At 46.5% G+C, this 27,874-nt stretch overlaps 7 non-coding genes across 7 annotated transcripts; all 7 read right to left on the bottom strand.

Moving 5' to 3' along the window:
• Positions 1–370: 370 nt before the first annotated feature.
• On the bottom strand, positions 371–489 carry LOC137288397 (5S ribosomal RNA). The gene has a single exon (XR_010957170.1). It is a non-coding gene; the product is annotated as a 5S ribosomal RNA (ribosomal RNA).
• Positions 490–3,625: 3,136 nt separating this feature from the next.
• Positions 3,626–3,744, bottom strand: LOC137288396 (5S ribosomal RNA). Its single transcript, XR_010957169.1, has one exon. It is a non-coding gene; the product is annotated as a 5S ribosomal RNA (ribosomal RNA).
• Positions 3,745–6,856: 3,112 nt separating this feature from the next.
• On the bottom strand, positions 6,857–6,975 carry LOC137288395 (5S ribosomal RNA). Its single transcript, XR_010957168.1, has one exon. It is a non-coding gene; the product is annotated as a 5S ribosomal RNA (ribosomal RNA).
• A 3,136-nt stretch (positions 6,976–10,111) lies between these two features.
• On the bottom strand, positions 10,112–10,230 carry LOC137288394 (5S ribosomal RNA). The gene has a single exon (XR_010957167.1). It is a non-coding gene; the product is annotated as a 5S ribosomal RNA (ribosomal RNA).
• A 10,264-nt stretch (positions 10,231–20,494) lies between these two features.
• LOC137288393 (5S ribosomal RNA) lies at positions 20,495–20,613 on the bottom strand. Its single transcript, XR_010957166.1, has one exon. It is a non-coding gene; the product is annotated as a 5S ribosomal RNA (ribosomal RNA).
• Positions 20,614–23,749: 3,136 nt separating this feature from the next.
• LOC137288319 (5S ribosomal RNA) lies at positions 23,750–23,868 on the bottom strand. The gene has a single exon (XR_010957097.1). It is a non-coding gene; the product is annotated as a 5S ribosomal RNA (ribosomal RNA).
• Positions 23,869–27,004: 3,136 nt separating this feature from the next.
• LOC137288318 (5S ribosomal RNA) lies at positions 27,005–27,123 on the bottom strand. Its single transcript, XR_010957096.1, has one exon. It is a non-coding gene; the product is annotated as a 5S ribosomal RNA (ribosomal RNA).
• Between the last annotated feature and the right edge of the window lie 751 nt (positions 27,124–27,874).

The following is a 27,874-nucleotide window of genomic DNA, read 5'->3' as shown; positions in this document are numbered from 1 at the left end:
ACAAACAACATTGTGATGTGACATAAGCAGCCTTTAATATACGAAAGTAAGATCGTAAATGACATGTTTGATTGTCGGAGTACAGTGACACTTTCATGTGGCGAATGAAACATACATGCCTTCAGAGTAGATGATGAGTAGTCGAGTGAACTGACGGGGGAAAATGGTGAGAAGTATAACTGAAAAGTCCTCGGTATGTAAGTGTGTAAGAACAAATCGTTCACAAGCATATTCAGGCATGCAGGAGTTTGCCCATTCAAAACGAAATAGAATGTATCATGACTTTCCGATGTCAATGATACACATGCACCTTGTGGTGGAAATACAAACAAATAAAAAAAAATATACATAAAAAAGGAGAAAATGAAAATGTCTACTGCACCCGGTGTTCCCAGGCGGTCACCCATCCAAGTACTATCCGGGCCCGACGCTGCTTAACTTCGGTGATCGGACGAGAACCGGTGTTTTCAACGTGGTATGGCCGTAGACAACGCTTACAGGCAAACTTCGGCTACATATACACACGGGGTAGTGGGGAAGGGACATTGCGATCAAACAGCATCCTCGCATTTTCAGTGGGTTTACACAATCATGTGTTTTCATGTTGGAGTGTTATCTTTACAGTATCTGGCAAGTATTTGGTACTTGTGATACATATGAACGCTGTTTCTGTGCGCATCTGCTGCGAGAAAGGACACACTACTTCGCCCGCCCCCTCGCCCCAAACATCCAGTTTTCGCCCGCCCAATAGAGATCGTGCATGCAGCCTATGTTGTTTTTCGAATAAAATTAATATGAAAACGATGACGGCCCATACTGTCGTGATGTCAAGAAAGTCGGGTTAGTCGTGGCAGGCAAAAATAGTTAATCTGTGACGATCGACTGCTGGTATCGTTCTGTACAGCGTCTTGTATAATAGATGTCCATCTTACTCTACATACTGGGGTTCGCGCCCCGTTTGTGTGCCGAGATTCGCGTCTTGGAACACCGTTTCATTGAAAGAAACATCCTAGCTACTTACTTATGAGGCAAAAAGCAAATTTCAACAGTAAATGTAGTGCCCCAGATCATGTGTTCAGTAACAGTGTCGAATGTTTTCTCTCGCAAAATGGCGAACTTGTCAGATAAACGTGCTTCATTGCCTTTGTTTGGGTGCTTGTTTTAGCGTCTGAGAGGCAGTAATGAGTTATGTTGGGGTTTACCTTCATAGTTAGATATCTTGAGAAACGACATACAACATTTGAAATGATTGAATTTGAGTCTAGAGCCTCGAAATGTACTTTTGAAACGAACGATGTCTACATTTTTGCCTCGATGGCTTCACTGAAAATAGCCCGTGTGGCTTCACCATTCACCTGTGAGTGTTGTTATTGTAACAGACATGTAGCCAAATGATTTTTGCATCCAGTCATGAAGTTCAAATAGAAACTTTCCTCGATTAAGAAGTGATTATTCGGATACAAATGCACGAGAAAGCACACACGCTCCCGAGCTAGCAGCTAGCAGCCACAACATGCAGGGTGTCTCCTCCGACGTCCGCGCCTCTGTAGTATCACCCGGGCTGGCTGTCGGGGAGAGGCATTCGCTCTCCGTGCTCCGTTTGTAGCTGACGTGACTTTCTGCACTCAAACCTACCACTATGGCTGATGTTGCTGCTGCCCCCGCTGCTGTCAAGACTCCCAAGAAGAAAGCTGCTGCCAAGCCGAAGAAGGTTGCCGCACATCCCACCTATGTGGATATGATCAAGAAAGCTATTTCATCCTTGAAGGAGAGGGGTGGCTCTTCCCGACAGGCTATACTGAAATACATCCTGGCCAACTACAAAGTTGGTGACAACCAGGTCGCCATCAATGCTCGCGTCAAGGTTGCTTTGAAAAATGGAGTCAAGAATGGTGCACTGAAGCAATCAAAGGGAACTGGAGCTGCTGGGTCCTTCCGTCTTGGCGAGGTGAAGAAAGCCGAAAAACCCAAGAAGGCTAAGCCTGCTGCCAAGCCAAAGAAGGCTGCCAAATCTCCCAAGAAAGTCAAGAAGCCAGTTGCTGCCAAGAAGCCAAAGACAGCCGCTAAGAAGGCCGCCAAGTCACCAAAGAAGGTGAAAGCTGCAGCCAAGCCCAAGAAGGCAAAGACCCCTAAGAAGGCAGCTGCCAAACCCAAGAAGGTCAAGACCCCCAAGAAGAAGGCCACCAAGCCAAAGAAGGCCTAAGGTCTCTTTGTCTCGCCTTCGCTCCACATTTCTGTGGTCCAAAGGCCCTTTTCAGGGCCATCCAAATACCCCAAAAGAAAACTTGAAAACACTGATAACAAAACAATGCCATTTATTTCAGCAGCATAGAAATAACAAAGAATGCGTGTCAGCGATAGCAGGTATAGTGTGAATGATGGCTTAGACTGATCATAATTACAAAATGAGCCTTAACCGTAAAGGTGAGGCAAAGAAACCGTTGCCCAAGGTAGGTGTCGGTAAAACCATATACATTGAGCAAAAGCATATACAGCATTGAGCAAAGAAGGATTTGATAAGTATGTTCCTACATTGATATGATAGAGGGCGTTCCAAACCCTACCCCATCTAAAGGCCGGTGTGTCTTGTTTTGTTTCACTTAGATCCAGCCCCATCAAAATACATAACCCCACATACACATTACACTCAAGCCAGATACCCGACCCTAAAATAAACAAAGGAAAATAAACGCAAAGACTACAAAAGTTTAACATAAACAAAGCAAGATGTGAAGCAAAGAATGCAAATTGTATATGTATCATGTAAAGTGTTGATGATATCAGATATCGTCAATACAGATTTCCTTTTATGTGTGTACATGTAGCTCCACAAGCACGTTGACATCCACCGGGTGTTTTACCGACACACACCTCGCCTATGCAGGACTAGGGCGACAAGAGTTGTGCACCCTTGGTCGTGTGAGGCGTGTGCGTTTGACATTCGCCCCAATGCTTGCAACACTGCTGTTATGTGTCAAAGTAAAGGTACGGAAATACTGTCTAATACATGTAAAGTACGTCTGCGTGACCTAGCTAGAACTGCAAACATAAAATAGCTGACTGATTCACCACCCAGCCGCATCGTCATGCCATGTGTGTTTAGAAAGCAGGGAATCACTGTGGGCTTGCTGTCACAGATTTGAAAGTAATTTTCCTACAGCAAACCAGTGAATCCTATAGCAGGCGTTCAATGCGATTTACCTTTTCCTTATTATCTCATCTGCATAGGCAAAGAGTTGTGCGCTGAGACCTGATACAAACAACATTGTGATGTGACATAAGCAGCCTTTAATATACGAAAGTAAGATCGTAAATGACATGTTTGATTGTCGGAGTACAGTGACACTTTCATGTGGCGAATGAAACATACATGCCTTCAGAGTAGATGATGAGTAGTCGAGTGAACTGACGGGGGAAAATGGTGAGAAGTATAACTGAAAAGTCCTCGGTATGTAAGTGTGTAAGAACAAATCGTTCACAAGCATATTCAGGCATGCAGGAGTTTGCCCATTCAAAACGAAATAGAATGTATCATGACTTTCCGATGTCAATGATACACATGCACCTTGTGGTGGAAATACAAACAAATAAAAAAAAATATACATAAAAAAGGAGAAAATGAAAATGTCTACTGCACCCGGTGTTCCCAGGCGGTCACCCATCCAAGTACTATCCGGGCCCGACGCTGCTTAACTTCGGTGATCGGACGAGAACCGGTGTTTTCAACGTGGTATGGCCGTAGACAACGCTCACAGGCAAACTTCGGCTACATATACACACGGGGTAGTGGGGAAGGGACATTGCGATCAAACAGCATCCTCGCATTTTCAGTGGGTTTACACAATCATGTGTTTTCATGTTGGAGTGTTATCTTTACAGTATCTGGCAAGTATTTGGTACTTGTGATACATATGAACGCTGTTTCTGTGCGCATCTGCTGCGAGAAAGGACACACTACTTCGCCCGCCCCCTCGCCCCAAACATCCAGTTTTCGCCCGCCCAATAGAGATCGTGCATGCAGCCTATGTTGTTTTTCGAATAAAATTAATATGAAAACGATGACGGCCCATACTGTCGTGATGTCAAGAAAGTCGGGTTAGTCGTGGCAGGCAAAAATAGTTAATCTGTGACGATCGACTGCTGGTATCGTTCTGTACAGCGTCTTGTATAATAGATGTCCATCTTACTCTACATACTGGGGTTCGCGCCCCGTTTGTGTGCCGAGATTCGCGTCTTGGAACACCGTTTCATTGAAAGAAACATCCTAGCTACTTACTTATGAGGCAAAAAGCAAATTTCAACAGTAAATGTAGTGCCCCAGATCATGTGTTCAGTAACAGTGTCGAATTTTTTCTCTCGCAAAATGGCGAACTTGTCAGATAAACGTGCTTCATTGCCTTTGTTTGGGTGCTTGTTTTAGCGTCTGAGAGGCAGTAATGAGTTATGTTGGGGTTTACCTTCATAGTTAGATATCTTGAGAAACGACATACAACATTTGAAATGATTGAATTTGAGTCTAGAGCCTCGAAATGTACTTTTGAAACGAACGATGTCTACATTTTTGCCTCGATGGCTTCACTGAAAATAGCCCGTGTGGCTTCACCATTCACCTGTGAGTGTTGTTATTGTAACAGACATGTAGCCAAATGATTTTTGCATCCAGTCATGAAGTTCAAATAGAAACTTTCCTCGATTAAGAAGTGATTATTCGGATACAAATGCACGAGAAAGCACACACGCTCCCGAGCTAGCAGCTAGCAGCCACAACATGCAGGGTGTCTCCTCCGACGTCCGCGCCTCTGTAGTATCACCCGGGCTGGCTGTCGGGGAGAGGCATTCGCTCTCCGTGCTCCGTTTGTAGCTGACGTGACTTTCTGCACTCAAACCTACCACTATGGCTGATGTTGCTGCTGCCCCCGCTGCTGTCAAGACTCCCAAGAAGAAAGCTGCTGCCAAGCCGAAGAAGGTTGCCGCACATCCCACCTATGTGGATATGATCAAGAAAGCTATTTCATCCTTGAAGGAGAGGGGTGGCTCTTCCCGACAGGCTATACTGAAATACATCCTGGCCAACTACAAAGTTGGTGACAACCAGGTCGCCATCAATGCTCGCGTCAAGGTTGCTTTGAAAAATGGAGTCAAGAATGGTGCACTGAAGCAATCAAAGGGAACTGGAGCTGCTGGGTCCTTCCGTCTTGGCGAGGTGAAGAAAGCCGAAAAACCCAAGAAGGCTAAGCCTGCTGCCAAGCCAAAGAAGGCTGCCAAATCTCCCAAGAAAGTCAAGAAGCCAGTTGCTGCCAAGAAGCCAAAGACAGCCGCTAAGAAGGCCGCCAAGTCACCAAAGAAGGTGAAAGCTGCAGCCAAGCCCAAGAAGGCAAAGACCCCTAAGAAGGCAGCTGCCAAACCCAAGAAGGTCAAGACCCCCAAGAAGAAGGCCACCAAGCCAAAGAAGGCCTAAGGTCTCTTTGTCTCGCCTTCGCTCCACATTTCTGTGGTCCAAAGGCCCTTTTCAGGGCCATCCAAATACCCCAAAAGAAAACTTGAAAACACTGATAACAAAACAATGCCATTTATTTCAGCAGCATAGAAATAACAAAGAATGCGTGTCAGCGATAGCAGGTATAGTGTGAATGATGGCTTAGACTGATCATAATTACAAAATGAGCCTTAACCGTAAAGGTGAGGCAAAGAAACCGTTGCCCAAGGTAGGTGTCGGTAAAACCATATACATTGAGCAAAAGCATATACAGCATTGAGCAAAGAAGGATTTGATAAGTATGTTCCTACATTGATATGATAGAGGGCGTTCCAAACCCTACCCCATCTAAAGGCCGGTGTGTCTTGTTTTGTTTCACTTAGATCCAGCCCCATCAAAATACATAACCCCACATACACATTACACTCAAGCCAGATACCCGACCCTAAAATAAACAAAGGAAAATAAACGCAAAGACTACAAAAGTTTAACATAAACAAAGCAAGATGTGAAGCAAAGAATGCAAATTGTATATGTATCATGTAAAGTGTTGATGATATCAGATATCGTCAATACAGATTTCCTTTTATGTGTGTACATGTAGCTCCACAAGCACGTTGACATCCATCGCCTATGCAGGACTAGGGCGACAAGAGTTGTGCACCCTTGGTCGTGTGAGGCGTGTGCGTTTGACATTCGCCCCAATGCTTGCAACACTGCTGTTATGTGTCAAAGTAAAGGTACGGAAATACTGTCTAATACATGTAAAGTACGTCTGCGTGACCTAGCTAGAACTGCAAACATAAAATAGCTGACTGATTCACCACCCAGCCGCATCGTCATGCCATGTGTGTTTAGAAAGCAGGGAATCACTGTGGGCTTGCTGTCACAGATTTGAAAGTAATTTTCCTACAGCAAACCAGTGAATCCTATAGCAGGCGTTCAATGCGATTTACCTTTTCCTTATTATCTCATCTGCATAGGCAAAGAGTTGTGCGCTGAGACCTGATACAAACAACATTGTGATGTGACATAAGCAGCCTTTAATATACGAAAGTAAGATCGTAAATGACATGTTTGATTGTCGGAGTACAGTGACACTTTCATGTGGCGAATGAAACATACATGCCTTCAGAGTAGATGATGAGTAGTCGAGTGAACTGACGGGGGAAAATGGTGAGAAGTATAACTGAAAAGTCCTCGGTATGTAAGTGTGTAAGAACAAATCGTTCACAAGCATATTCAGGCATGCAGGAGTTTGCCCATTCAAAACGAAATAGAATGTATCATGACTTTCCGATGTCAATGATACACATGCACCTTGTGGTGGAAATACAAACAAATAAAAAAAAATATACATAAAAAAGGAGAAAATGAAAATGTCTACTGCACCCGGTGTTCCCAGGCGGTCACCCATCCAAGTACTATCCGGGCCCGACGCTGCTTAACTTCGGTGATCGGACGAGAACCGGTGTTTTCAACGTGGTATGGCCGTAGACAACGCTTACAGGCAAACTTCGGCTACATATACACACGGGGTAGTGGGGAAGGGACATTGCGATCAAACAGCATCCTCGCATTTTCAGTGGGTTTACACAATCATGTGTTTTCATGTTGGAGTGTTATCTCTACAGTATCTGGCAAGTATTTGGTACTTGTGATACATATGAACGCTGTTTCTGTGCGCATCTGCTGCGAGAAAGGACACACTACTTCGCCCGCCCCCTCGCCCCAAACATCCAGTTTTCGCCCGCCCAATAGAGATCGTGCATGCAGCCTATGTTGTTTTTCGAATAAAATTAATATGAAAACGATGACGGCCCATACTGTCGTGATGTCAAGAAAGTCGGGTTAGTCGTGGCAGGCAAAAATAGTTAATCTGTGACGATCGACTGCTGGTATCGTTCTGTACAGCGTCTTGTATAATAGATGTCCATCTTACTCTACATACTGGGGTTCGCGCCCCGTTTGTGTGCCGAGATTCGCGTCTTGGAACACCGTTTCATTGAAAGAAACATCCTAGCTACTTACTTATGAGGCAAAAAGCAAATTTCAACAGTAAATGTAGTGCCCCAGATCATGTGTTCAGTAACAGTGTCGAATGTTTTCTCTCGCAAAATGGCGAACTTGTCAGATAAACGTGCTTCATTGCCTTTGTTTGGGTGCTTGTTTTAGCGTCTGAGAGGCAGTAATGAGTTATGTTGGGGTTTACCTTCATAGTTAGATATCTTGAGAAACGACATACAACATTTGAAATGATTGAATTTGAGTCTAGAGCCTCGAAATGTACTTTTGAAACGAACGATGTCTACATTTTTGCCTCGATGGCTTCACTGAAAATAGCCCGTGTGGCTTCACCATTCACCTGTGAGTGTTGTTATTGTAACAGACATGTAGCCAAATGATTTTTGCATCCAGTCATGAAGTTCAAATAGAAACTTTCCTCGATTAAGAAGTGATTATTCGGATACAAATGCACGAGAAAGCACACACGCTCCCGAGCTAGCAGCTAGCAGCCACAACATGCAGGGTGTCTCCTCCGACGTCCGCGCCTCTGTAGTATCACCCGGGCTGGCTGTCGGGGAGAGGCATTCGCTCTCCGTGCTCCGTTTGTAGCTGACGTGACTTTCTGCACTCAAACCTACCACTATGGCTGATGTTGCTGCTGCCCCCGCTGCTGTCAAGACTCCCAAGAAGAAAGCTGCTGCCAAGCCGAAGAAGGTTGCCGCACATCCCACCTATGTGGATATGATCAAGAAAGCTATTTCATCCTTGAAGGAGAGGGGTGGCTCTTCCCGACAGGCTATACTGAAATACATCCTGGCCAACTACAAAGTTGGTGACAACCAGGTCGCCATCAATGCTCGCGTCAAGGTTGCTTTGAAAAATGGAGTCAAGAATGGTGCACTGAAGCAATCAAAGGGAACTGGAGCTGCTGGGTCCTTCCGTCTTGGCGAGGTGAAGAAAGCCGAAAAACCCAAGAAGGCTAAGCCTGCTGCCAAGCCAAAGAAGGCTGCCAAATCTCCCAAGAAAGTCAAGAAGCCAGTTGCTGCCAAGAAGCCAAAGACAGCCGCTAAGAAGGCCGCCAAGTCACCAAAGAAGGTGAAAGCTGCAGCCAAGCCCAAGAAGGCAAAGACCCCTAAGAAGGCAGCTGCCAAACCCAAGAAGGTCAAGACCCCCAAGAAGAAGGCCACCAAGCCAAAGAAGGCCTAAGGTCTCTTTGTCTCGCCTTCGCTCCACATTTCTGTGGTCCAAAGGCCCTTTTCAGGGCCATCCAAATACCCCAAAAGAAAACTTGAAAACACTGATAACAAAACAATGCCATTTATTTCAGCAGCATAGAAATAACAAAGAATGCGTGTCAGCGATAGCAGGTATAGTGTGAATGATGGCTTAGACTGATCATAATTACAAAATGAGCCTTAACCGTAAAGGTGAGGCAAAGAAACCGTTGCCCAAGGTAGGTGTCGGTAAAACCATATACATTGAGCAAAAGCATATACAGCATTGAGCAAAGAAGGATTTGATAAGTATGTTCCTACATTGATATGATAGAGGGCGTTCCAAACCCTACCCCATCTAAAGGCCGGTGTGTCTTGTTTTGTTTCACTTAGATCCAGCCCCATCAAAATACATAACCCCACATACACATTACACTCAAGCCAGATACCCGACCCTAAAATAAACAAAGGAAAATAAACGCAAAGACTACAAAAGTTTAACATAAACAAAGCAAGATGTGAAGCAAAGAATGCAAATTGTATATGTATCATGTAAAGTGTTGATGATATCAGATATCGTCAATACAGATTTCCTTTTATGTGTGTACATGTAGCTCCACAAGCACGTTGACATCCACCGGGTGTTTTACCGACACACACCTCGCCTATGCAGGACTAGGGCGACAAGAGTTGTGCACCCTTGGTCGTGTGAGGCGTGTGCGTTTGACATTCGCCCCAATGCTTGCAACACTGCTGTTATGTGTCAAAGTAAAGGTACGGAAATACTGTCTAATACATGTAAAGTACGTCTGCGTGACCTAGCTAGAACTGCAAACATAAAATAGCTGACTGATTCACCACCCAGCCGCATCGTCATGCCATGTGTGTTTAGAAAGCAGGGAATCACTGTGGGCTTGCTGTCACAGATTTGAAAGTAATTTTCCTACAGCAAACCAGTGAATCCTATAGCAGGCGTTCAATGCGATTTACCTTTTCCTTATTATCTCATCTGCATAGGCAAAGAGTTGTGCGCTGAGACCTGATACAAACAACATTGTGATGTGACATAAGCAGCCTTTAATATACGAAAGTAAGATCGTAAATGACATGTTTGATTGTCGGAGTACAGTGACACTTTCATGTGGCGAATGAAACATACATGCCTTCAGAGTAGATGATGAGTAGTCGAGTGAACTGACGGGGGAAAATGGTGAGAAGTATAACTGAAAAGTCCTCGGTATGTAAGTGTGTAAGAACAAATCGTTCACAAGCATATTCAGGCATGCAGGAGTTTGCCCATTCAAAACGAAATAGAATGTATCATGACTTTCCGATGTCAATGATACACATGCACCTTGTGGTGGAAATACAAACAAATAAAAAAAAATATACATAAAAAAGGAGAAAATGAAAATGTCTACTGCACCCGGTGTTCCCAGGCGGTCACCCATCCAAGTACTATCCGGGCCCGACGCTGCTTAACTTCGGTGATCGGACGAGAACCGGTGTTTTCAACGTGGTATGGCCGTAGACAACGCTCACAGGCAAACTTCGGCTACATATACACACGGGGTAGTGGGGAAGGGACATTGCGATCAAACAGCATCCTCGCATTTTCAGTGGGTTTACACAATCATGTGTTTTCATGTTGGAGTGTTATCTTTACAGTATCTGGCAAGTATTTGGTACTTGTGATACATATGAACGCTGTTTCTGTGCGCATCTGCTGCGAGAAAGGACACACTACTTCGCCCGCCCCCTCGCCCCAAACATCCAGTTTTCGCCCGCCCAATAGAGATCGTGCATGCAGCCTATGTTGTTTTTCGAATAAAATTAATATGAAAACGATGACGGCCCATACTGTCGTGATGTCAAGAAAGTCGGGTTAGTCGTGGCAGGCAAAAATAGTTAATCTGTGACGATCGACTGCTGGTATCGTTCTGTACAGCGTCTTGTATAATAGATGTCCATCTTACTCTACATACTGGGGTTCGCGCCCCGTTTGTGTGCCGAGATTCGCGTCTTGGAACACCGTTTCATTGAAAGAAACATCCTAGCTACTTACTTATGAGGCAAAAAGCAAATTTCAACAGTAAATGTAGTGCCCCAGATCATGTGTTCAGTAACAGTGTCGAATGTTTTCTCTCGCAAAATGGCGAACTTGTCAGATAAACGTGCTTCATTGCCTTTGTTTGGGTGCTTGTTTTAGCGTCTGAGAGGCAGTAATGAGTTATGTTGGGGTTTACCTTCATAGTTAGATATCTTGAGAAACGACATACAACATTTGAAATGATTGAATTTGAGTCTAGAGCCTCGAAATGTACTTTTGAAACGAACGATGTCTACATTTTTGCCTCGATGGCTTCACTGAAAATAGCCCGTGTGGCTTCACCATTCACCTGTGAGTGTTGTTATTGTAACAGACATGTAGCCAAATGATTTTTGCATCCAGTCATGAAGTTCAAATAGAAACTTTCCTCGATTAAGAAGTGATTATTCGGATACAAATGCACGAGAAAGCACACACGCTCCCGAGCTAGCAGCTAGCAGCCACAACATGCAGGGTGTCTCCTCCGACGTCCGCGCCTCTGTAGTATCACCCGGGCTGGCTGTCGGGGAGAGGTCATCTGCAGCTCAGCTGCGAAGCTAGAAGGACCTCGGAGGAAAGCAGAAGGAAAAAACCAAGAAGGCAAGTCGCTGTGAGGATCTCACAGGGACTGTTCCCGACCAGAAATGGAAGGGAACACCTTCTTAGTGACCGCCCAGGTCCACAGCAGGAAACATGATAAAGCGAAGGAGAGGAAGGGAGTGGCCGTGTCCACTCCCAAAGAGAGGGAAAAGGGGACGGACGTGTCCGTCCCCAATGGCGAGGCTAAGGGAGCGGCCGTGTCCGCTCCCTACGGGGTAACGAAGGGAGTGGCCGTGTCCACTCCCAAAGAGAGGAAGAGGGGGACGGCCGTGTCCGTCCCCCACGGTGAGGCTAAGGAAGTGGCCGTGTCCACTGCCTTTTGTGTAACGGGGGGAGTGGCCGTGTCCACTCCCAAAGAGAGGAAGAGGGGGACGGCCGTGTCCGTCCCCCACGGTGAGGCTAAGGAAGTGGCCGTGTCCACTGCCTTTTGTGTAACGGGGGGAGTGGCCGTGTCCACTCCCAAAGAGAGGAAGAGGGGGACGGCCGTGTCCGTCCCCAATAGTGAAGGAAAGGAAGTGGCCGTGTCCACTCCCTATGGTGACAAGGAGGGAGTGGCCGTGTACACTCCCTGCAAGGAGAGGAAGGGGATGGCCGTGTCCACCCCAAATAAGAAGGGAGTGGCCGTGACCACCCCAAAACGCAGGGGAGTGGCCGTGTCTGCTCCCCAAAGAGAGAAAAGAAGGGAGAAGAAGCGAGGGGGAGCTCGCTGTTACAAAAAGGGAATAGCCGTGACTATTCCCAACAAAACGGGGGAAGCAGCCGTGTCTGCTCCCGGAGAGGCAACTGGCCTAAATGGGGATATGCCGCCCCCTGGCCAGGACTCGACTCCCACGGGGATCGAGCCCGAGAGCCCGCCCAGCTCTCGGGGCCAACATACACGCATAGGGGTAGCCGTGACTACCCCACCAAATATAGAAATGGACTCTGAGTCCGAAACCGAGGGAATGCCCAGCCCTCAGAGGGGAATGCCCAACCCCATAAGAGACAGCTCTACTCTGGAAAACGGAGAACTTGCCCAGCTCCGTCCCGGGAAGACAAAGCTGCACTTCAGCCCAGAAACTGAGAACCCTAAAAAGAGAAAGTTTGCAACGGCAAACTTCTCATACGCGCAAGCCGCGATGAAATTGCCTGAAGGGGGAATCAGTTTCAGCGGGCTCAGCTTGTCGGAAAGGGAACAGATAAATGAGCTTTGGATCAGGAACTCTAAGAGATCCAAGGACACTGCTAAACAAACCAAAGCCCCGGCTAAGGTTAACCCTCCAAAACAGCTGGCGTGGGAGAGGCTAGTCTACTGTAAAGACTACAACCTCACCCTCACCAGCAGGGTCACAGCCCAAGCCCTTAAGGAGGAGCTTAGCAAGTCCATCTCCATCCACAAAATAAATAAAGCAAACAGGGGATACGTTGTCAGCGGCAACAACGTAAATGAATCCTTACGCCTCCCCAACAAAATCCTTGGCGAAACGGTAATATGGAAAGTGCCAGGGTGGGTCTCTCACGCCAGATGCGCGGTGCATCTAGACAAGAAGATTAGCGACCAGCAGCTAATCGACCCAACCCAGCGCGATCCTATTATCAGCGACATGTATAGGATTAAAAGCCAAGGGCAAAACACCAGAGTAGTAATACTCACCATAATAGGCACACAGGTGCCAGACACGATCAGAGTGGCAGGTAAGGTAGTGGCAACACTACCCTACCTCAAGCGACCCAAGCAGTGCGTGAAGTGCCTCTGCTATGGACATGTGAAAGCAAATTGTCGCAGCGAGGCAAAATGCAGGACATGCTCCAAGCCAGAGAGTGTCTGCAAGGGCAACTGCTCACCCTATTGCAGGAACTGCAAAGTTCAAGGGCACTCAGCCCTCTCGAACTTCTGCAGGAGCAGGCAGACTAAAAGAAAAAGTCTAAACACGGAGACTTTACAAAAAAAGCACGCACAAGCGGCTAAGGGAAGCGGTAAGGCGGGAAATGAGGATAAGTCAACCGCCAAGCCACAGAATCGAAACGACACTGCGGCAACCAGTGTCAAGGGTGAGGGTAAAACCAAACCCAAGCGGAGAAGGCCAAGAGGCAAACGGGGCAAAAAAGGCCAAACAAAAGTGGCTCCCAACACCGTTGAGACCACACAAAACGGCGTTAGGCATGCTGGACCAGGTACAGACAGCACCCAAGCAGCCCACAACCAGACAATCCCAGACACACTGGTTGAATTCGTTTGTGCCGCCTTACTCAAACTAGGCACACGACAGGACAGCAATGAGGGGTCAAATCTCATTATTCTATGGGAACTGGCCACCAAACTGCTGTCCTACGGGCAATCTGCAACCTATCTCAAACAGCAGATTAACAATCTCAATTAAAAAGCTTGGGCAAATACTGTCATCATGTACCTAAAAATACTGCAATGGAATGCCAACGGCCTGAGGTCAAACGGCCACGAACTCAAAGCCCTAGTTCAGCAAAAGGCACTGACACCCCACGTTATTCTAATTCAAGAAGCGAAACTGGGGAAGAGAACAAACTTTAACATGCCTGGCTTCATACAATACCGCAAAGATAGAACGGGGCGGACAGGTGGTGGACTGGTTACTTTTGTCGCCGACAATTGTACATCCAGTATGGTCGTATCAGAGGTGGGAAGCCTTGAAACCCAAGTCATCTCAGTCACGTTGGCAAATAGCAAAGAAATCAAAATCGCAAATGTCTATCACAGGACTGCCGAACCCACCAACATCCACGAGCTTAACAAACTCATGGACCTGGTCGGGCATTCAGGCCTAATCCTCGGCGACTTCAACGCCCACAGCCCGCTGTGGGACGAAGGAGCCAAACACTCAGACTGCTTCGGCAGGATGGTGGAGGACTGGGTGGAGTCACGAGGACTCATAATTCTGAATGACGGCTCTCCAACTAGACATTGTCCCATCAGGGGCGGATGGACAGGCCTAGATCTTGCTATTGCCACAAACGACCTAGCCCACGATTGCCAATGGCAGGTCCATGATGACAGTATGGGAAGTGATCACTATCCGTGCATCACACACCTTGGCACACCTCCTCTATGCGACCACCACATAAATCCTAGAGAGCGGTGGAACTTCTCCAAAGCAGATTGGTCCCTATTCAGTACGGAATGCAATAAATTGGACCCGTCTGAAATCATCTCTGATGATATCGAAACCTTCAGCCTCAACCTAACGTCAGCTATATACAAAGCGGCCCGGGCTTCAATACCTCTCACCCAGCCAAAACACGGCTCCCGTGCCGTCCCATGGTGGAATGAGGAAATAGCCAAAGCTAGACGCATTAGGAAAAAGGCTCTAAACAGGTTACAAAGGGACAAATCTGCCGTAGGACAAGTCCGAGAAGCCAGGAAAAAAGTTAAAGATCTCATTGATCAGGCCAGAGCTGACTCATGGCAAAAGTTCTGTGGATCGCTCAACCACAAAACAAACAGTAAACAGGTCTGGCAAAAGATACATGCTATCAGAGGGAAACGCAAGTCCGCTTGCAATCCCAAGATAACAGGGGCTACTTCCATACCGGAAAAAGCCAGTATCTTAGCCACCCACTTTGCCTCTGTCAGTAGCAGCAACAACTTCTCTGAAGAGTTTACAAAGTCAGAGAAGCCACCGCAACGGCCCAAACAGCCCCCAGGCGAACAGCATGCCTATAATCAATGCTTCAGTGTGGAGGAGTTCAGAACTGCCATACACCACAAAAAAGGTACTAGTCCCGGAGAGGACATGGTCAGCTATGAGATGCTAAAAAGGTTGCCTGACAGCGTAGCCAAAGTCGTCGTACAATTGTACAATCTGATATGGGATAGGGGGGAGGTACCTGCAGCATGGAAACATGCGGCAGTCATACCTCTGCTCAAACCAGGAAAGGAGAAGGCGTCCGCCAACTCATATCGCCCAATATCCCTAACATCAAATCTGTGCAAGAGTATGGAGGCAATGGTGAATATACGCCTAAAGCATCACCTTGAAACAAACGGACACCTATCTCATGACCAAAGCGGGTTTAGATCAAACCGCTCATGTCTTGACCACATTTTCCGACTGGAAAGTGATATAAGATTAGCCCAAGTCAAGAAAGAGTACCTAGCTGCTGTCTTCCTAGACTTCAGCAAAGCATTTGACATGGTATGGCACGATGGACTCCTCCTTAAACTAGAGAATGTTGGTGTACGAGGGAAAATGGCAAATTATGTTCAAAGTTTCTTGCAAGAAAGGTCGATATCAGTCCTCCTCGGGGACCACCTGTCTGAGCGACACAGGTTAGATAATGGCACACCGCAAGGAAGCATTATCAGTCCCACGCTATTCAATATCATGATTGACGACCTATTTGAACACGTCCCACGGGACAGTTACACCAACACCTCTAAGTTCGCCGATGACGGGGCTGTATGGGTCAGACATCGAGAGCTATCCAAGATCCAGGCTCAACTCAGGGAAGCTCTCGATGGGGTGGAACAATGGTGCGACAAATGGGGTTTCACTATCTCGCCTGAGAAAACAGTAGGAGTGGTTTTCAAGCGTAAGGGTTGCCGTGTAAGCCACACACCCTGTCTAAAACTCAAGGGCAAAGAGGTCAAATTTGAGAAATCAGCCAAGTTTCTCGGGGTAACCTTCGATCAACATCTCACCTGGGCCAAACATATAGACAATATCACCCAGAGTTGTCAGAAGGACCTCAACGCTATGAGAGCTGTATCCGGCAGCTCATGGGGAGCGAATAGTGAAACACTCTTGACCCTCTATAAGTCCCTAATCAGGAGTAAAATAGACTATGGGTGCGAAGCCTACCACAGTGCTTCCCAATCGGCTCTGAGCCGGCTTGAAAACATTCAATACCAAGCTCTTAAACTGGTCACAGGCGCGGCGACCTGTACCTCCCACCAGGCCCTATTAGTGGAAACTGGGGAGCTACCACTCCATCTCAGGCGAGAGAAACTGACATTGAACTATTGGAGTCGCTGCTCCAATCCACTCGTCACTAGGTTGTGGGAGGAGAAACTCTACTCTGGTAGAACCAAAGCGTGGCTTAAAAAGAGACCCAACACAACGCCAGGTGGGCTCAGGGTCATCCAGCTAAGGCGAGAGCATGGATGCGACCAGGTAGAACCTCCAACCCAACCAATGACAGTGCAATGTCCTCCATGGAGACTCCGGTCTCCAAATGTCGACACCACTCTCACAAATGAACCGCCTAAAAGTGAGAATCCAATGCTACTACGTGTCAGAGCGCTCAGTAGGATTGACACGGTTTACGAGGACTCGGCGCACATATATACTGACGGATCAAAAGATCCCGTGAGAAACAGAACCGCCTACGGTATCCTCATCCACACAGCCACCTCCAACCACACAATCTCGGCACGCCTGCCGGACGGTCAATCGGTCTACACTGCAGAGCTGGAAGCCATACACCATGCACTTAGGTATTGTCGCAACCTACATGAGAAAAGAGTGGTTATCCTCTCAGACTCACTCAGTGCAATACAGTCACTGGCAACCAAGCACTCCAGTAGTAGACCCGACACCATCCATGAGATCCTGGTTCTCATTCAGAAACTAAGACAGGAAAATGAGAAGGAGGTCACGCTGTGCTGGATACCATCTCACGTTGGTATACCCGGCAATGAGAGAGCGGACAAACTAGCCAGACAGGCGCTAGAATTGAATGTGTCACTGGAACATCCCTATTCAAAAAGCGAAATCCGAAGTATGATCCAGAATTCAATCACTAGCAAGTGGCAGAGGCTATGGGACACCTCAGACAAAGGCAGATGGTTACATCAACTCCGCCCCAGTGTGAAAGGGAAGCTACCAGGCCCCTCACAAAACAGGCGAGTGGATATTATGATCACACGCCTGAGGCTAGGTACCACCAAAACCTCATACAAAGACTGTCAAACATGCCACACCAAGGCCACCGTCCCTCATATCATGCTGGACTGCCTACGATTTGACACGATCAGGCAGACACTTAAAGAAGAAACCAAACTAGATACGTTGACAGCAAAGCAGTTGCTGGCTCACACGGAGCACCATTCAATGTATAAGCCACTAGCAAACTTTCTTCTGGACAGTGAACTATGTCAGTATATATAGAGAAATTATATCAATCAGCCAGTCCTCCGGTTTGTTACAGACACAGGGATATTATTGCACCCAAGCTCCCATCCCCAAGGTCTCAACCCAACCGCACCATGGTTTGAAACTCCCCACCATAGTCTGGGACCATTGCACGTGTGTCGGCAATTAACAACCACATGCGTCCCAAGGAGGGACAAAAACAGAACAAGGTAAGCATAGGTAACCACAATGGAGAGGCCATATCCGCTCCAGAAGCAGGTATGGGAGGGAGTGGCTGCGTCCACTCCCCGGCAGAGAGCTAAGGGAGTGGCCGTGCCCGCTCTCAGGGTCAAGCCGGAGAGTGGCCGTGTCTACTCCCCAGCAGATAGCCAAGGAGTGGCCGTGCCCACTCCCAGGATGAAGTCGGGGAGTGGCCGTGTCTACTCCCCAACACATAGCGAGGGGAGTGGCCGTGCCCATTCCCAGGATGAAGTCGGGGAGTGGCCGTGTCTACTCCCCAACAGATAGCGAGGGGAGTGGCCGTGCCCACTCCCAGGGTGAAGTCGGAGAGTAGCCGTGCCTACTCCCCAGTAGATAGCGAGGGGAATGGCCGTGCCCACTCCCAGGGTGAAGTCGGGGAGTAGCCGTGTCTACTCCCCAGCAAATAGCGAGGGGAGTGGCCGTGTCTACTCCCGTACGAAAAAAAAAAAAAAAAAAAAAAAAAAAAAAAAAAAAAAAAAAAAACCCATTACACAGGCCACTGTGTACCCCACTCCCCCATCAAGCACCGACACCAGCAACGGCCCATGCGTCCCAAAGTGGGACACCCCCAGCCCTTGGCAGCCACAACCACGTCCGCAACCATGCGTCCCAAAGAGGGACACCCCACGCATCCCAAGGAGGGATAGGTCTGCCGACATGCCAACCGGCGAAGGCGACCTCAAAAGCACTAAACTAACGAACGAACGGGGAGAGGCATTCGCTCTCCGTGCTCCGTTTGTAGCTGACGTGACTTTCTGCACTCAAACCTACCACTATGGCTGATGTTGCTGCTGCCCCCGCTGCTGTCAAGACTCCCAAGAAGAAAGCTGCTGCCAAGCCGAAGAAGGTTGCCGCACATCCCACCTATGTGGATATGATCAAGAAAGCTATTTCATCCTTGAAGGAGAGGGGTGGCTCTTCCCGACAGGCTATACTGAAATACATCCTGGCCAACTACAAAGTTGGTGACAACCAGGTCGCCATCAATGCTCGCGTCAAGGTTGCTTTGAAAAATGGAGTCAAGAATGGTGCACTGAAGCAATCAAAGGGAACTGGAGCTGCTGGGTCCTTCCGTCTTGGCGAGGTGAAGAAAGCCGAAAAACCCAAGAAGGCTAAGCCTGCTGCCAAGCCAAAGAAGGCTGCCAAATCTCCCAAGAAAGTCAAGAAGCCAGTTGCTGCCAAGAAGCCAAAGACAGCCGCTAAGAAGGCCGCCAAGTCACCAAAGAAGGTGAAAGCTGCAGCCAAGCCCAAGAAGGCAAAGACCCCTAAGAAGGCAGCTGCCAAACCCAAGAAGGTCAAGACCCCCAAGAAGAAGGCCACCAAGCCAAAGAAGGCCTAAGGTCTCTTTGTCTCGCCTTCGCTCCACATTTCTGTGGTCCAAAGGCCCTTTTCAGGGCCATCCAAATACCCCAAAAGAAAACTTGAAAACACTGATAACAAAACAATGCCATTTATTTCAGCAGCATAGAAATAACAAAGAATGCGTGTCAGCGATAGCAGGTATAGTGTGAATGATGGCTTAGACTGATCATAATTACAAAATGAACCTTAACCGTAAAGGTGAGGCAAAGAAACCGTTGCCCAAGGTAGGTGTCGGTAAAACCATATACATTGAGCAAAAGCATATACAGCATTGAGCAAAGAAGGATTTGATAAGTATGTTCCTACATTGATATGATAGAGGGCGTTCCAAACCCTACCCCATCTAAAGGCCGGTGTGTCTTGTTTTGTTTCACTTAGATCCAGCCCCATCAAAATACATAACCCCACATACACATTACACTCAAGCCAGATACCCGACCCTAAAATAAACAAAGGAAAATAAACGCAAAGACTACAAAAGTTTAACATAAACAAAGCAAGATGTGAAGCAAAGAATGCAAATTGTATATGTATCATGTAAAGTGTTGATGATATCAGATATCGTCAATACAGATTTCCTTTTATGTGTGTACATGTAGCTCCACAAGCACGTTGACATCCACCGGGTGTTTTACCGACACACACCTCGCCTATGCAGGACTAGGGCGACAAGAGTTGTGCACCCTTGGTCGTGTGAGGCGTGTGCGTTTGACATTCGCCCCAATGCTTGCAACACTGCTGTTATGTGTCAAAGTAAAGGTACGGAAATACTGTCTAATACATGTAAAGTACGTCTGCGTGACCTAGCTAGAACTGCAAACATAAAATAGCTGACTGATTCACCACCCAGCCGCATCGTCATGCCATGTGTGTTTAGAAAGCAGGGAATCACTGTGGGCTTGCTGTCACAGATTTGAAAGTAATTTTCCTACAGCAAACCAGTGAATCCTATAGCAGGCGTTCAATGCGATTTACCTTTTCCTTATTATCTCATCTGCATAGGCAAAGAGTTGTGCGCTGAGACCTGATACAAACAACATTGTGATGTGACATAAGCAGCCTTTAATATACGAAAGTAAGATCGTAAATGACATGTTTGATTGTCGGAGTACAGTGACACTTTCATGTGGCGAATGAAACATACATGCCTTCAGAGTAGATGATGAGTAGTCGAGTGAACTGACGGGGGAAAATGGTGAGAAGTATAACTGAAAAGTCCTCGGTATGTAAGTGTGTAAGAACAAATCGTTCACAAGCATATTCAGGCATGCAGGAGTTTGCCCATTCAAAACGAAATAGAATGTATCATGACTTTCCGATGTCAATGATACACATGCACCTTGTGGTGGAAATACAAACAAATAAAAAAAAATATACATAAAAAAGGAGAAAATGAAAATGTCTACTGCACCCGGTGTTCCCAGGCGGTCACCCATCCAAGTACTATCCGGGCCCGACGCTGCTTAACTTCGGTGATCGGACGAGAACCGGTGTTTTCAACGTGGTATGGCCGTAGACAACGCTCACAGGCAAACTTCGGCTACATATACACACGGGGTAGTGGGGAAGGGACATTGCGATCAAACAGCATCCTCGCATTTTCAGTGGGTTTACACAATCATGTGTTTTCATGTTGGAGTGTTATCTTTACAGTATCTGGCAAGTATTTGGTACTTGTGATACATATGAACGCTGTTTCTGTGCGCATCTGCTGCGAGAAAGGACACACTACTTCGCCCGCCCCCTCGCCCCAAACATCCAGTTTTCGCCCGCCCAATAGAGATCGTGCATGCAGCCTATGTTGTTTTTCGAATAAAATTAATATGAAAACGATGACGGCCCATACTGTCGTGATGTCAAGAAAGTCGGGTTAGTCGTGGCAGGCAAAAATAGTTAATCTGTGACGATCGACTGCTGGTATCGTTCTGTACAGCGTCTTGTATAATAGATGTCCATCTTACTCTACATACTGGGGTTCGCGCCCCGTTTGTGTGCCGAGATTCGCGTCTTGGAACACCGTTTCATTGAAAGAAACATCCTAGCTACTTACTTATGAGGCAAAAAGCAAATTTCAACAGTAAATGTAGTGCCCCAGATCATGTGTTCAGTAACAGTGTCGAATGTTTTCTCTCGCAAAATGGCGAACTTGTCAGATAAACGTGCTTCATTGCCTTTGTTTGGGTGCTTGTTTTAGCGTCTGAGAGGCAGTAATGAGTTATGTTGGGGTTTACCTTCATAGTTAGATATCTTGAGAAACGACATACAACATTTGAAATGATTGAATTTGAGTCTAGAGCCTCGAAATGTACTTTTGAAACGAACGATGTCTACATTTTTGCCTCGATGGCTTCACTGAAAATAGCCCGTGTGGCTTCACCATTCACCTGTGAGTGTTGTTATTGTAACAGACATGTAGCCAAATGATTTTTGCATCCAGTCATGAAGTTCAAATAGAAACTTTCCTCGATTAAGAAGTGATTATTCGGATACAAATGCACGAGAAAGCACACACGCTCCCGAGCTAGCAGCTAGCAGCCACAACATGCAGGGTGTCTCCTCCGACGTCCGCGCCTCTGTAGTATCACCCGGGCTGGCTGTCGGGGAGAGGCATTCGCTCTCCGTGCTCCGTTTGTAGCTGACGTGACTTTCTGCACTCAAACCTACCACTATGGCTGATGTTGCTGCTGCCCCCGCTGCTGTCAAGACTCCCAAGAAGAAAGCTGCTGCCAAGCCGAAGAAGGTTGCCGCACATCCCACCTATGTGGATATGATCAAGAAAGCTATTTCATCCTTGAAGGAGAGGGGTGGCTCTTCCCGACAGGCTATACTGAAATACATCCTGGCCAACTACAAAGTTGGTGACAACCAGGTCGCCATCAATGCTCGCGTCAAGGTTGCTTTGAAAAATGGAGTCAAGAATGGTGCACTGAAGCAATCAAAGGGAACTGGAGCTGCTGGGTCCTTCCGTCTTGGCGAGGTGAAGAAAGCCGAAAAACCCAAGAAGGCTAAGCCTGCTGCCAAGCCAAAGAAGGCTGCCAAATCTCCCAAGAAAGTCAAGAAGCCAGTTGCTGCCAAGAAGCCAAAGACAGCCGCTAAGAAGGCCGCCAAGTCACCAAAGAAGGTGAAAGCTGCAGCCAAGCCCAAGAAGGCAAAGACCCCTAAGAAGGCAGCTGCCAAACCCAAGAAGGTCAAGACCCCCAAGAAGAAGGCCACCAAGCCAAAGAAGGCCTAAGGTCTCTTTGTCTCGCCTTCGCTCCACATTTCTGTGGTCCAAAGGCCCTTTTCAGGGCCATCCAAATACCCCAAAAGAAAACTTGAAAACACTGATAACAAAACAATGCCATTTATTTCAGCAGCATAGAAATAACAAAGAATGCGTGTCAGCGATAGCAGGTATAGTGTGAATGATGGCTTAGACTGATCATAATTACAAAATGAACCTTAACCGTAAAGGTGAGGCAAAGAAACCGTTGCCCAAGGTAGGTGTCGGTAAAACCATATACATTGAGCAAAAGCATATACAGCATTGAGCAAAGAAGGATTTGATAAGTATGTTCCTACATTGATATGATAGAGGGCGTTCCAAACCCTACCCCATCTAAAGGCCGGTGTGTCTTGTTTTGTTTCACTTAGATCCAGCCCCATCAAAATACATAACCCCACATACACATTACACTCAAGCCAGATACCCGACCCTAAAATAAACAAAGGAAAATAAACGCAAAGACTACAAAAGTTTAACATAAACAAAGCAAGATGTGAAGCAAAGAATGCAAATTGTATATGTATCATGTAAAGTGTTGATGATATCAGATATCGTCAATACAGATTTCCTTTTATGTGTGTACATGTAGCTCCACAAGCACGTTGACATCCACCGGGTGTTTTACCGACACACACCTCGCCTATGCAGGACTAGGGCGACAAGAGTTGTGCACCCTTGGTCGTGTGAGGCGTGTGCGTTTGACATTCGCCCCAATGCTTGCAACACTGCTGTTATGTGTCAAAGTAAAGGTACGGAAATACTGTCTAATACATGTAAAGTACGTCTGCGTGACCTAGCTAGAACTGCAAACATAAAATAGCTGACTGATTCACCACCCAGCCACATCGTCATGCCATGTGTGTTTAGAAAGCAGGGAATCACTGTGGGCTTGCTGTCACAGATTTGAAAGTAATTTTCCTACAGCAAACCAGTGAATCCTATAGCAGGCGTTCAATGCGATTTACCTTTTCCTTATTATCTCATCTGCATAGGCAAAGAGTTGTGCGCTGAGACCTGATACAAACAACATTGTGATGTGACATAAGCAGCCTTTAATATACGAAAGTAAGATCGTAAATGACATGTTTGATTGTCGGAGTACAGTGACACTTTCATGTGGCGAATGAAACATACATGCCTTCAGAGTAGATGATGAGTAGTCGAGTGAACTGACGGGGGAAAATGGTGAGAAGTATAACTGAAAAGTCCTCGGTATGTAAGTGTGTAAGAACAAATCGTTCACAAGCATATTCAGGCATGCAGGAGTTTGCCCATTCAAAACGAAATAGAATGTATCATGACTTTCCGATGTCAATGATACACATGCACCTTGTGGTGGAAATACAAACAAATAAAAAAAAATATACATAAAAAAGGAGAAAATGAAAATGTCTACTGCACCCGGTGTTCCCAGGCGGTCACCCATCCAAGTACTATCCGGGCCCGACGCTGCTTAACTTCGGTGATCGGACGAGAACCGGTGTTTTCAACGTAGTATGGCCGTAGACAACGCTCACAGGCAAACTTCGGCTACATATACACACGGGGTAGTGGGGAAGGGACATTGCGATCAAACAGCATCCTCGCATTTTCAGTGGGTTTACACAATCATGTGTTTTCATGTTGGAGTGTTATCTTTACAGTATCTGGCAAGTATTTGGTACTTGTGATACATATGAACGCTGTTTCTGTGCGCATCTGCTGCGAGAAAGGACACACTACTTCGCCCGCCCCCTCGCCCCAAACATCCAGTTTTCGCCCGCCCAATAGAGATCGTGCATGCAGCCTATGTTGTTTTTCGAATAAAATTAATATGAAAACGATGACGGCCCATACTGTCGTGATGTCAAGAAAGTCGGGTTAGTCGTGGCAGGCAAAAATAGTTAATCTGTGACGATCGACTGCTGGTATCGTTCTGTACAGCGTCTTGTATAATAGATGTCCATCTTACTCTACATACTGGGGTTCGCGCCCCGTTTGTGTGCCGAGATTCGCGTCTTGGAACACCGTTTCATTGAAAGAAACATCCTAGCTACTTACTTATGAGGCAAAAAGCAAATTTCAACAGTAAATGTAGTGCCCCAGATCATGTGTTCAGTAACAGTGTCGAATGTTTTCTCTCGCAAAATGGCGAACTTGTCAGATAAACGTGCTTCATTGCCTTTGTTTGGGTGCTTGTTTTAGCGTCTGAGAGGCAGTAATGAGTTATGTTGGGGTTTACCTTCATAGTTAGATATCTTGAGAAACGACATACAACATTTGAAATGATTGAATTTGAGTCTAGAGCCTCGAAATGTACTTTTGAAACGAACGATGTCTACATTTTTGCCTCGATGGCTTCACTGAAAATAGCCCGTGTGGCTTCACCATTCACCTGTGAGTGTTGTTATTGTAACAGACATGTAGCCAAATGATTTTTGCATCCAGTCATGAAGTTCAAATAGAAACTTTCCTCGATTAAGAAGTGATTATTCGGATACAAATGCACGAGAAAGCACACACGCTCCCGAGCTAGCAGCTAGCAGCCACAACATGCAGGGTGTCTCCTCCGACGTCCGCGCCTCTGTAGTATCACCCGGGCTGGCTGTCGGGGAGAGGCATTCGCTCTCCGTGCTCCGTTTGTAGCTGACGTGACTTTCTGCACTCAAACCTACCACTATGGCTGATGTTGCTGCTGCCCCCGCTGCTGTCAAGACTCCCAAGAAGAAAGCTGCTGCCAAGCCGAAGAAGGTTGCCGCACATCCCACCTATGTGGATATGATCAAGAAAGCTATTTCATCCTTGAAGGAGAGGGGTGGCTCTTCCCGACAGGCTATACTGAAATACATCCTGGCCAACTACAAAGTTGGTGACAACCAGGTCGCCATCAATGCTCGCGTCAAGGTTGCTTTGAAAAATGGAGTCAAGAATGGTGCACTGAAGCAATCAAAGGGAACTGGAGCTGCTGGGTCCTTCCGTCTTGGCGAGGTGAAGAAAGCCGAAAAACCCAAGAAGGCTAAGCCTGCTGCCAAGCCAAAGAAGGCTGCCAAATCTCCCAAGAAAGTCAAGAAGCCAGTTGCTGCCAAGAAGCCAAAGACAGCCGCTAAGAAGGCCGCCAAGTCACCAAAGAAGGTGAAAGCTGCAGCCAAGCCCAAGAAGGCAAAGACCCCTAAGAAGGCAGCTGCCAAACCCAAGAAGGTCAAGACCCCCAAGAAGAAGGCCACCAAGCCAAAGAAGGCCTAAGGTCTCTTTGTCTCGCCTTCGCTCCACATTTCTGTGGTCCAAAGGCCCTTTTCAGGGCCATCCAAATACCCCAAAAGAAAACTTGAAAACACTGATAACAAAACAATGCCATTTATTTCAGCAGCATAGAAATAACAAAGAATGCGTGTCAGCGATAGCAGGTATAGTGTGAATGATGGCTTAGACTGATCATAATTACAAAATGAACCTTAACCGTAAAGGTGAGGCAAAGAAACCGTTGCCCAAGGTAGGTGTCGGTAAAACCATATACATTGAGCAAAAGCATATACAGCATTGAGCAAAGAAGGATTTGATAAGTATGTTCCTACATTGATATGATAGAGGGCGTTCCAAACCCTACCCCATCTAAAGGCCGGTGTGTCTTGTTTTGTTTCACTTAGATCCAGCCCCATCAAAATACATAACCCCACATACACATTACACTCAAGCCAGATACCCGACCCTAAAATAAACAAAGGAAAATAAACGCAAAGACTACAAAAGTTTAACATAAACAAAGCAAGATGTGAAGCAAAGAATGCAAATTGTATATGTATCATGTAAAGTGTTGATGATATCAGATATCGTCAATACAGATTTCCTTTTATGTGTGTACATGTAGCTCCACAAGCACGTTGACATCCACCGGGTGTTTTACCGACACACACCTCGCCTATGCAGGACTAGGGCGACAAGAGTTGTGCACCCTTGGTCGTGTGAGGCGTGTGCGTTTGACATTCGCCCCAATGCTTGCAACACTGCTGTTATGTGTCAAAGTAAAGGTACGGAAATACTGTCTAATACATGTAAAGTACGTCTGCGTGACCTAGCTAGAACTGCAAACATAAAATAGCTGACTGATTCACCACCCAGCCACATCGTCATGCCATGTGTGTTTAGAAAGCAGGGAATCACTGTGGGCTTGCTGTCACAGATTTGAAAGTAATTTTCCTACAGCAAACCAGTGAATCCTATAGCAGGCGTTCAATGCGATTTACCTTTTCCTTATTATCTCATCTGCATAGGCAAAGAGTTGTGCGCTGAGACCTGATACAAACAACATTGTGATGTGACATAAGCAGCCTTTAATATACGAAAGTAAGATCGTAAATGACATGTTTGATTGTCGGAGTACAGTGACACTTTCATGTGGCGAATGAAACATACATGCCTTCAGAGTAGATGATGAGTAGTCGAGTGAACTGACGGGGGAAAATGGTGAGAAGTATAACTGAAAAGTCCTCGGTATGTAAGTGTGTAAGAACAAATCGTTCACAAGCATATTCAGGCATGCAGGAGTTTGCCCATTCAAAACGAAATAGAATGTATCATGACTTTCCGATGTCAATGATACACATGCACCTTGTGGTGGAAATACAAACAAATAAAAAAAAATATACATAAAAAAGGAGAAAATGAAAATGTCTACTGCACCCGGTGTTCCCAGGCGGTCACCCATCCAAGTACTATCCGGGCCCGACGCTGCTTAACTTCGGTGATCGGACGAGAACCGGTGTTTTCAACGTAGTATGGCCGTAGACAACGCTCACAGGCAAACTTCGGCTACATATACACACGGGGTAGTGGGGAAGGGACATTGCGATCAAACAGCATCCTCGCATTTTCAGTGGGTTTACACAATCATGTGTTTTCATGTTGGAGTGTTATCTTTACAGTATCTGGCAAGTATTTGGTACTTGTGATACATATGAACGCTGTTTCTGTGCGCATCTGCTGCGAGAAAGGACACACTACTTCGCCCGCCCCCTCGCCCCAAACATCCAGTTTTCGCCCGCCCAATAGAGATCGTGCATGCAGCCTATGTTGTTTTTCGAATAAAATTAATATGAAAACGATGACGGCCCATACTGTCGTGATGTCAAGAAAGTCGGGTTAGTCGTGGCAGGCAAAAATAGTTAATCTGTGACGATCGACTGCTGGTATCGTTCTGTACAGCGTCTTGTATAATAGATGTCCATCTTACTCTACATACTGGGGTTCGCGCCCCGTTTGTGTGCCGAGATTCGCGTCTTGGAACACCGTTTCATTGAAAGAAACATCCTAGCTACTTACTTATGAGGCAAAAAGCAAATTTCAACAGTAAATGTAGTGCCCCAGATCATGTGTTCAGTAACAGTGTCGAATGTTTTCTCTCGCAAAATGGCGAACTTGTCAGATAAACGTGCTTCATTGCCTTTGTTTGGGTGCTTGTTTTAGCGTCTGAGAGGCAGTAATGAGTTATGTTGGGGTTTACCTTCATAGTTAGATATCTTGAGAAACGACATACAACAT

This window comes from Haliotis asinina, chromosome 6, assembly GCF_037392515.1.
Source record: "Haliotis asinina isolate JCU_RB_2024 chromosome 6, JCU_Hal_asi_v2, whole genome shotgun sequence".
NCBI lineage: Eukaryota > Metazoa > Mollusca > Gastropoda > Lepetellida > Haliotidae > Haliotis > Haliotis asinina.
This window is presented reverse-complemented; position numbering and strand designations above follow the sequence as displayed.